This window comes from Mytilus edulis, chromosome 4 (assembly GCF_963676685.1).
Source record: "Mytilus edulis chromosome 4, xbMytEdul2.2, whole genome shotgun sequence".
Classification (NCBI taxonomy): Eukaryota; Metazoa; Mollusca; class Bivalvia; order Mytilida; family Mytilidae; genus Mytilus; species Mytilus edulis.
Genome location: NC_092347.1, coordinates 5,990,202 through 5,999,624, shown reverse-complemented (window position 1 = coordinate 5,999,624; position 9,423 = coordinate 5,990,202).

Here is a 9,423-nt window from a genome sequence, read left to right as displayed (position 1 = left end):
CACAATTTACATCAATGTTTGCTTTACTATAAATTTCTCACTACAATGTTGTTACATAAAGATAAGAAGTGGCATGATTTTCCATGAGAACAAATGACACAGAATTTAACAACTATAGGTGACCATATAGCCTCAGTCATAATGAGCAAAACCTTTTCCGTATATAGTCAGATATGATCAGATATATAAAAGGCCCTATTATGCCCTTTATAGAATAAGGGTGATCTATGAAAACAAAAGAATGTGTTTAATGAAATCGTATTCTATAGTGAAGATAGATCTAATTCTACATCTAAAGTTGGAATTTTATAAGTGGTCAATTTACACTGAATTTAGTAAATGTAACCTATATTCCACACCAAATGAATATGACAGTTACATTTGTACTTCTGATTGTTCGATGGTTTCACAAATAAGTGTACATCATGAAAACTACCGTCCAACAGAAGATCATTAGAAAGTAATACTAAGAAGATAGTCGGAAGAAATCAAAGGATAATTCAAACTCTAAAACAAACTGAAAATAAAAAACGAAAAGCGACCAAGCTCCACCAATTTTTTGGGTTCAATGTAATTAGGATGCTAGCTTACTCATACATTTTTGATAATAGTCATAAAGATAATTGCAATTCTTAAATTTATTAGAAAGAAAAAGAAACTACGTAAATGACATATCAAAATGTGCTGCTCTCATTATTATCTGAGTCATTCCAGTCGAAGTCCAATAAGTCAAATAAAGGGTATATATATCAAAGCAAGAGTCAAAACTGGTCGACATGTAGGCGCTTAGTCAGCATAGCCAAAGCGGATCTGTGATTGAAATTTTTGATAAAAATCATAAAATATATTTATTGATATTTACACAAATTAAAATCTGTTATTGTATTCAATAAAAGATATCCTTGTAGCGCATTGCACGGAAGCGATAAAAATCAATTTTCAAATACATGATGTAAACTTTTGAGAAAGACCTTAATCACTTTGATCACCCTAGCAAGGAGTCTTTAATTATTTTTGATACACATGAAAGTCTTCCCTTTGGTCCTTTTCGTCGCCATGCTTTTCATGGTTTTGATACGGATGGTTGGTAGTTAGTGTTACTCCGCCTCTGGCAGGTACACGATCGTTAATTGGTTGGGCGGTGTCATCTGATGTGTACCTGGCCAAAATAATTGAGACATCACGATAAACATAGTAATTTGTAAGCCGTCAAGGTGATGATGTATCAATAAGGAGCTGAAAAAAAGTCATAAATATTGTAAATAAAATATGACATGCACATTAAATTTCATGAATTAAATGCCGACAAAAGAAGTAAATTTCAAATAAAAGACGTTCAAATGTACTATGTGTGAAAACCAATAAAACGAAGTATAAAGAATTCACAACTGTTTACAAAAAAAATATCAAATTGTACGTAGTATTTGTGAATAACGATATTGTATCTATAAGTGCAATTAATGTACAAACAATCTGCATTTTGTGGTTGTGTGCAGTCTCTTTAAAAACCTTAGATCAAACTGTATTGGGACTATTATGATAATATTATAATAGTCCCAGCTAGAATAATAGTCCCAGAACCGTAAACAAAAAAATATTTTAAAAACACATGACAAAATATGGTCTTAAACTCAACAACTCAGGAGTAGGTTCATGTAAAAAAGTTTAATGGAGTAATGCTATCAATGGTTGCTTTCTTCACATAACACCAAAAGACACTAAATGATAATAGAGCATTAATTTCAAAAGCAAAAGCGACAAAAATTTTGTGCAAGGAATCAGCATTTCTAACCGGTGTCCCGATCACACAGTATGTAGATACATTGGACATTTCTATATTCCAGGTTATGACAAACTTGAAAGGTTTTGAAAGCTCAACGAATTAAGTAATTCTTCTTACATGACATATTTGTTGATTTACTATTAGCATATAACAATATTTTATTTTATGACAAAATATTTATCAATATTTATTATTTGTGAAATTTGCAATAATAATCTGTCATTTCCTATCTAGTCGCCAACAAAATACACATAATTACTATAATCAAATTACTTTAGCGCGCTGACAAGATTCTTCTGCTTTCTTTGTGTCAATTATAGACAGAAGATGGCACAATTTTGTATCACCACTTCTCCCAAACCAGTAATTATGCACCATGGAATCCTTATAGTTTTCAAAATTGAATTATCCGGTTTAGTAAAAACAAGAGAGGTCATCATCTTGACGAGAAATCGACATTTGACGGTGTGATAATGACAAGCCTGGTCCGTCTTCTTATTCACTTATCGTATTGTCACTTCGGATTTCTCGGGTCTTAATGGAGTCTTCACACCGATCTCTTAACTTTAAATAATTCAAAAGGACAGTCAAGGAAGTGTTACAAAAACGTTCACAAGATTTACAGATTTTACAGAAACCTATGATTTATATCGATATAAAAGCTGATCTACAAAATCTTGTGGTAGCTTACAAGACTCTTCAGAATTTAACTTTAGGGCTATTTCTGTATGCTAGTATATGTGTACATGTATAAACATTTAACAGATATATACATTTTGTTATCAATAGATTGTTAATTGAGTGGTTGAGGTAGCAAGTAACTGTTTTGTAAGAAACATATAACAGTAAAAAAGTATTCAGATCACTGGACCAATGAGTCTTTAAGCTAATGAAAATGTTTTCGTTATTCAGTAAAGAAGTACATCTAGTACTCTCTCACAATACTATATATGTACACTTTTGGACCTGTAACCACTTTGAACGCTTTGAATCATGTCAAACTTTTAGTATGTGTGTTCCTTTAGATTTACGAAGATAGGCTCATCTGACGCAAACACATTATATAGGCTCATCTGACGTAAACACATTATAAAGTGTTATTTTCATTTTTGATGTATAAATAAATACAACAAAACGACCCAATTCAAAGGACCTCTGCAGGTTGATGTAGGGTTTTAGATCTCTTCTGGTCAATTTAGGGTCTTCTAGAATGGTAAATACTTAATTATCTTAGATTGTGACCATTGTCTAGGAGAAACACTGTTAATGCAATGTTGGTTTTACTCCAATCACTTAAAAGTTTTAATTTAAGAAAAGTCTCGAACGGCAAAGTTACATTTCAAATGAGATAAAATCAATTATGTATTGGGAATACTAGTTTGATTAAGTCACAGGATGTCCTAAACAGAGTAAATGAAGCCAAGTTCCTTAGATTTAATCACCTTTCTCGGAGCAACGCATTCTATTACTCTAAACCATCAAATTAAACGAACAGACCTGGTCGTGCTGTCACCAACTAAATGACTCGGAAAAAACTTTCACTTGTAATCAAACATATTTTTCCGATGTTGGATGTTCAACCACAACGTATTTTCTTTAGAAAGTTAATAAAACAATGTTCTAAAGTTAGAGCTAAGGTGAAACGATGTGTTTAACAGCGAATAAACACCACTCAGTCATAAAAATTGGGAGATGATGCGTACTAGATTGGAGCCCCCGAGGCAGAAATCATCCTGCACAAATTAAATTTTGACAATCGTTTTAATCTTTTAACGGTCTTGCAAAGTCTCGCGTGGCTATTGAAATAAGGACATTTTCCTGAGACATATGTCTAAACATTTGGGTTATTATACAAATTCTGATGTTTTCATTTCATCTGAATCTCTTAATGTGATGCTGATAGTCCCAATCCACTTGACTGTGATCTGATTTGGTACTTAAGAAAGGACATTAAGCGTTCTTTAATTTGTGTTAAACAAAAAACCCACGTATTTATCATCTTTAAAAAATGTTTCATTTTCAAACTTTTAATTGATGCAGATCATTAAGTTTTGATTAAGACCCTGATCGCATGAGAACATTTCTATAAACCAAGCAGATATAATCTGTCTGTTCGCCTTATGCTGAGGTGTTAATCGTAAATAGTCGTTTTCAATTCAAACGCATTTTATATCCGATTTTAATATTGATAAAAGATTAAAATGATTTTAAAAATTAGCCAATTACTTCAGTTTTAATCATTTAACATTACTTTAAGGTATCTATATCTTTATAGTATCAAACATACCGCAATGAGTCACCATAAGAGTATGAAAAGGTTAATGCAAAATCAAAGGCAAAACATAACGGCAAACTCGAATACTAAGTAAATGACTCTGGTCTTTTATTTGTACATACCAACTCACAAATATTAAATCTATGTATTTTGAGACACTTTTTAAAAAATCCCGTCCCTCCAGTTAATCATGAACGAACATAAAGGGGGTGAAATGAAGTTTTGTCAACTTTTTATTACGCAGAAATTTTAGACTACAGTGTTCTTCAAAGTTATACAAGTAAGTGTTTTGCTGATTTTTTGCATTTATACAGTGCGATGAGACCTTAATGAGATTTAAAACCATTTTTAATAAAGCCAAAACAGACATCTTTAGGTCAATATAAGTATCAAAGTTTATACTTTTTATCATCCTCAATATCACCAATAAAAGACTGTCAAAGATCTGCAATCAAAATCAAATTTCCCTAATAAATTAAATGCACCAAGATATGTGTTCTTTTACTATTTTGTCTTGATAGACTGCTTATTGTTGAAATTTGTTACGACGACCTGCAGTTGTTAACATCTTTGCCCTTTGGTCGTTATATACAGTTGTTCATTGGAGATGCCAAGTCTTATTATTATTTTGATTTTATTTCAAACAGATAGGAGAGCTGTTTCGTTTTCACCGCAAGTTTCATGTAAATTTCTGTAGTTCATCAACTGAACTCGACTTTGGTAACTAAATCAAAAGCATTATACATTGCTATTATTTTCTCTCTCTCTCTTCTTTCAATTTTATAACTAAATGTTTTATAGCAATTGCTGTAGATTGTTTTTCCTTTAGATATTTATGGCGCCGGTGTATAAAAATCTATTTGGAACCACAATAATGACCACTTTAAGATTGTATATGTCGCATGCATGATTTTACTATCAATAAGTAAAGTACTCTTAGCTCGCTTTCATTAACTGCATGATATACGGTATTATTCAGATTGAGTACATGGAAAATGGACTATGTTTTGTTATCTGAAAGGAACTTATTGCTTTTGCTGGATTGAGTATTCTGAATGAATTTGAGGAGTACCCACCAACGTTCTTAACTCCGCCGCAAATATTAGTTTTTCGCCTGTTGCTGATACTATATATTTTATATTTGTTAATTAAGGTGTTGAAGATTGCTCTGCAGTCGCATCTGCAGTCATTTGTTCTGATGAACGACTGTTGAGAGCTTGTCCTATAGTTTGAGCGCTTGTCCATGTCTGAAGAAATAACCTTGACATCTATACTTATATTTCTGTATTTATGTGAGACAAATCTTTTATCTACCAAAGGTTCTAAAAGACAAAGAAAAAATAGCTTGTCAAATTTCATTTAATCACTAAGTTTCAATGTTTTACTTTAATCGTACTTCATCTTATATATCTCCATGTATGAACTTATAAAATTGATGCAGAGACAGGAAGATCTGCCTTATATCTTTTGAAATTATGTGCTTGTGCACTGCTATGCTCTATGACAAACGCTATGATTTCGGTTTTCATATTGTCAACTTTCTGGTCTTTAGTAGTAACATCTATTTTACCCCCTGTCAATGGCTTGTTCGCATTACGATGGTTTCACTATACAAGAGGTATAATTTTAGCTAAAAAAAACTACTCGACCGAAATGCGAAATGTGACCGAAACACTTCTCTCATATTATCTTAACCAATAACGCTCAAATCCACATTTTTTCCATCGTAATAACTTTGTAAATGATATCTTAAATTAATTTCACGAAATGTTTTTATGCATTGTAGCTTTCAATCTATTTATCTTAATACACTACTCCTTTCTGTCAAACAGCTGATTTTATTTTTAATTTTTATTGGTAAAACCTTTAGTATATTATACTGGTTTTATCAGAATTGTTTGTCATTTATTTTTGATAGATTGCATCATTTTATATAAATTTGTTACCCAATATTTTGATGTGGTGACCGTGTTTAAATAATGGTTTCCACATTCAGTTTACTTCTAAAAATCTTATGTTGTCTCTTTCACTTCAAAGTTCTAGATTTTGCTTTGTCACACTTTTACAAGTTTTAACCTTTCACATACAGACAAACTAAAATACGTTCTATTTCTATTAAGCAAAGTATCTATTTTATTGTTGTGTTCCTCAAACCTTGGTTTATATATTTTCAGCTTTATTAAGTATCAAGTATGTTTTCTAAATTGACTGTTTGTGGTTTTAACTGACAAACATAATTAAGATGTTCTCATAAAATAACGTCTTCTTTAGAAATAATCTAATTTCGAGAGCTTTATTAAATTTAAATATTGTCATAAATTTAACAAATGGGTACATTAATCTTAATGATCAATATGAGAAATGATGAGGTATTGCTGATATGAAACAGATGACAATATCGGAGACACATGCGCTCTGGTACAACTTCATTTTATCATTTCACAAAAAAAACTTATACATTATCACAGAATACAAAATGAAATATAATTTTCGTGCAAAGTGAATTAAAAACATTTGCTCATCGTAAAAGTACCATTAAATTAAGAATTGAAATGTTTACAATCAGTTGTGTAAAATTTGTGATATCCATCTCCTTTTAGAGCCAATTATTTTGTGTTTCCAAAACACCTTTTTATTTTAGCGTCATATGATGTATCCTGGAACAGGATCGATAACCTACATTTTTTATTGTTGATTTCTAAAGCAAATGTTTCAAATCCTAATTATTTTGATATTGAAAATATTTTAAGTTTTGATTATTTTTATAGATAATGTTGACTTCATTTGGGGAAGTCTCTTTCAAAAATGTCTAATCAGAAATAATGTATAAGTATATACATAATAACCAAATAAAACATTACGTATAATATTTGTCATGTTTTCACAATAACAAGCCACACTGAACTTTCATTAAAGAGGACATAACGGAGAGATCGTAAAACAAACAAACTGATTTTAGATATGTCTGCATGTCCAAACCAAGAGAATTAGATGATCAGTGGTTGTCTTTTTCTTTTTTCTTCCGATGCTATATACTGTTCCAAATTTAAGTTATTTTACTTTTGAATTAGTTTACCTCTTTTTCATATTCTTTCTCCCTTGGCTTTTTGGTTAAACCCAACCCTTAATGCTGGCAGTTTTTTGCTAATTGCATGGTAAAGAAGAAATGTGCGTTTTACGCTTTAGATATTGCCATGTCTGTCATATTTGTTTTTCATAAACTGGATTGTTAAAAAAATATGTCTTTAGTTTTCTCAATTGAAACGTTTTATATTTTTCATGTCGGGCCTTTTATAGCCGACTATACGGTATGGGGTTTTCTCATTGTTGAAAGCCGTACGGTTGCCTATAATTGTTTAAACCCACTTCATTTTAAGTTTCGCGTAGAGTTGCCTCATTCGCAATTATACCACATCTCCTTGTTTTATTAGGACACTTCTTAAAACTTATTCACATCTATTTTGATAATGAATACAATATGCTTCAGAGTCTGCATACTAGTATACTAATTATTGTTTGGTCAGACAATTCCTAGAGATATTTCCTTATTTTATTATGAACCGAACTCACTGATTAATTTTATAAAAAAGATAAATGTTTTAACCTGAGCGACGGTCAACCAGTTAAGTCAAACAGCTTTTGATGACAGCATTACACCATTCGACATATAAAGCGGAAATTATTTTGTGGAAATAGATGTAAAGACCTAACAGGAACAGGATTGGGATCTTAGACACATGAGTAAATGCTACGTTGATCTTAGACACATGAGTAAATGCTACGTTGATCTTAGACACACGAGTAAATGCTACGTTGATCTTAGACACATGAGTAAATGCTACGTTCTATGTTTGTTTGTTTATTTGCTCTGTCCTTTCTTTGTAATAAGAAGTAATAACAAATGTGTATTACTAACTTTTCTAGTGATGCCTTATGAAATATAAAGGTATTACTTGGTAAATTTTTGTGATTGTTCAGTTATTTTACTACCCATTTTGTTGATAGATACTGTAGATTCTTATTCCATAATTTCTATTCATTTATGCTGTACTGATGATTCTCTTTTCAACGTGTTGGTATGAGTATATACATGTGTATTTATATGTTTATTTCAGAAATAACCTTATTCTTTTATTTGAAAGTTGATTTCGTCTGTCATTTGAGAGCATTTTATTTTTATAATCATAATACATAAACATATAGTATGAAATTCAAAACAGTGTAGCTGTGGCCATTGATTGACACATTAAAATCATTCATTGACTGGGACAATTTAGGTGAACGTTTGTATGTAACGACCAATGCTCACTATGTACTTTTTAAAGACACTTAAACTATGGGTTCACCAAAGGTTCTCAACACCTAAATAAAGTAATTCGAAAAATTAATCAGAAATAACACGATATTTTGGTTTATATCAATTATATAAATCAAAACACAAAGGTTATTCCTGATTAATTTTTCGAATTATTTTATAATTAAAGGCGTTAAGAAACCTTTGTTGACCCCACAGTTTAAATGTCTATCGTAGGTACGTCATGAACAGTGGTTGTTACAGACAAACGTTCACGTAAATTGTCCCAGTCAATGGATGATTTTGATGGGTCAATCAATGGCCACAGCTACACTGTTTTGAATTTCATACTATTCCATTTTTGTTGTCCATATTCTAGTATAATAATCTTATTTTACGTCTAATTTTACGTAAATCTTACAACCATATTTTGATACATTTCATCAACATGTTTTAACAGATCATATCTCTTTCCATTACTGGAAAAGATCGTTTCGATACGTGTATTTAATGGATAGAATCTTACATCTCTATTTGGATGCGTGCAGTATTGTAGGGTATAACGCCATCATCTATAAAGTTTTACTACCAAAGCATGTTAAAGTAAAGTTTGATAAGTTTGCTTGAAAGTTTGTTGAGATGTATGTTAATTCATTTCAATTAACATTTACAAATTGATTATTAATTCTATCCAATGCAATCCTAGTATAACCTTCATAACCAGACAAACTCCTCCTAATCTTTGTTTGCAAAAAGTCATATTATTTACAAACTTTTCTCTTGTACTAGAGATCTAATTTTGCATCAATGCTGTTTTTAGAATCTGATTCAGAAACAGAAAGAAGGTAGTGTTTTCAGGGCGCACCATACGTGTGAGGAGTACCCTATTTAAACGACAAAGTATGGGAGACAAAACTAATAAAGCATTTCTAAAACGATCACAAAACATCAAATGTTTCGAAATAGTACTGTTAGAAATGTCTATGGTCAGCTGTAGTTGCAATCCTTTTTGTACAATTAGATACTAGGTATCATTTACCACAAGTTCAGTAATGAAATTTGGTATCATAA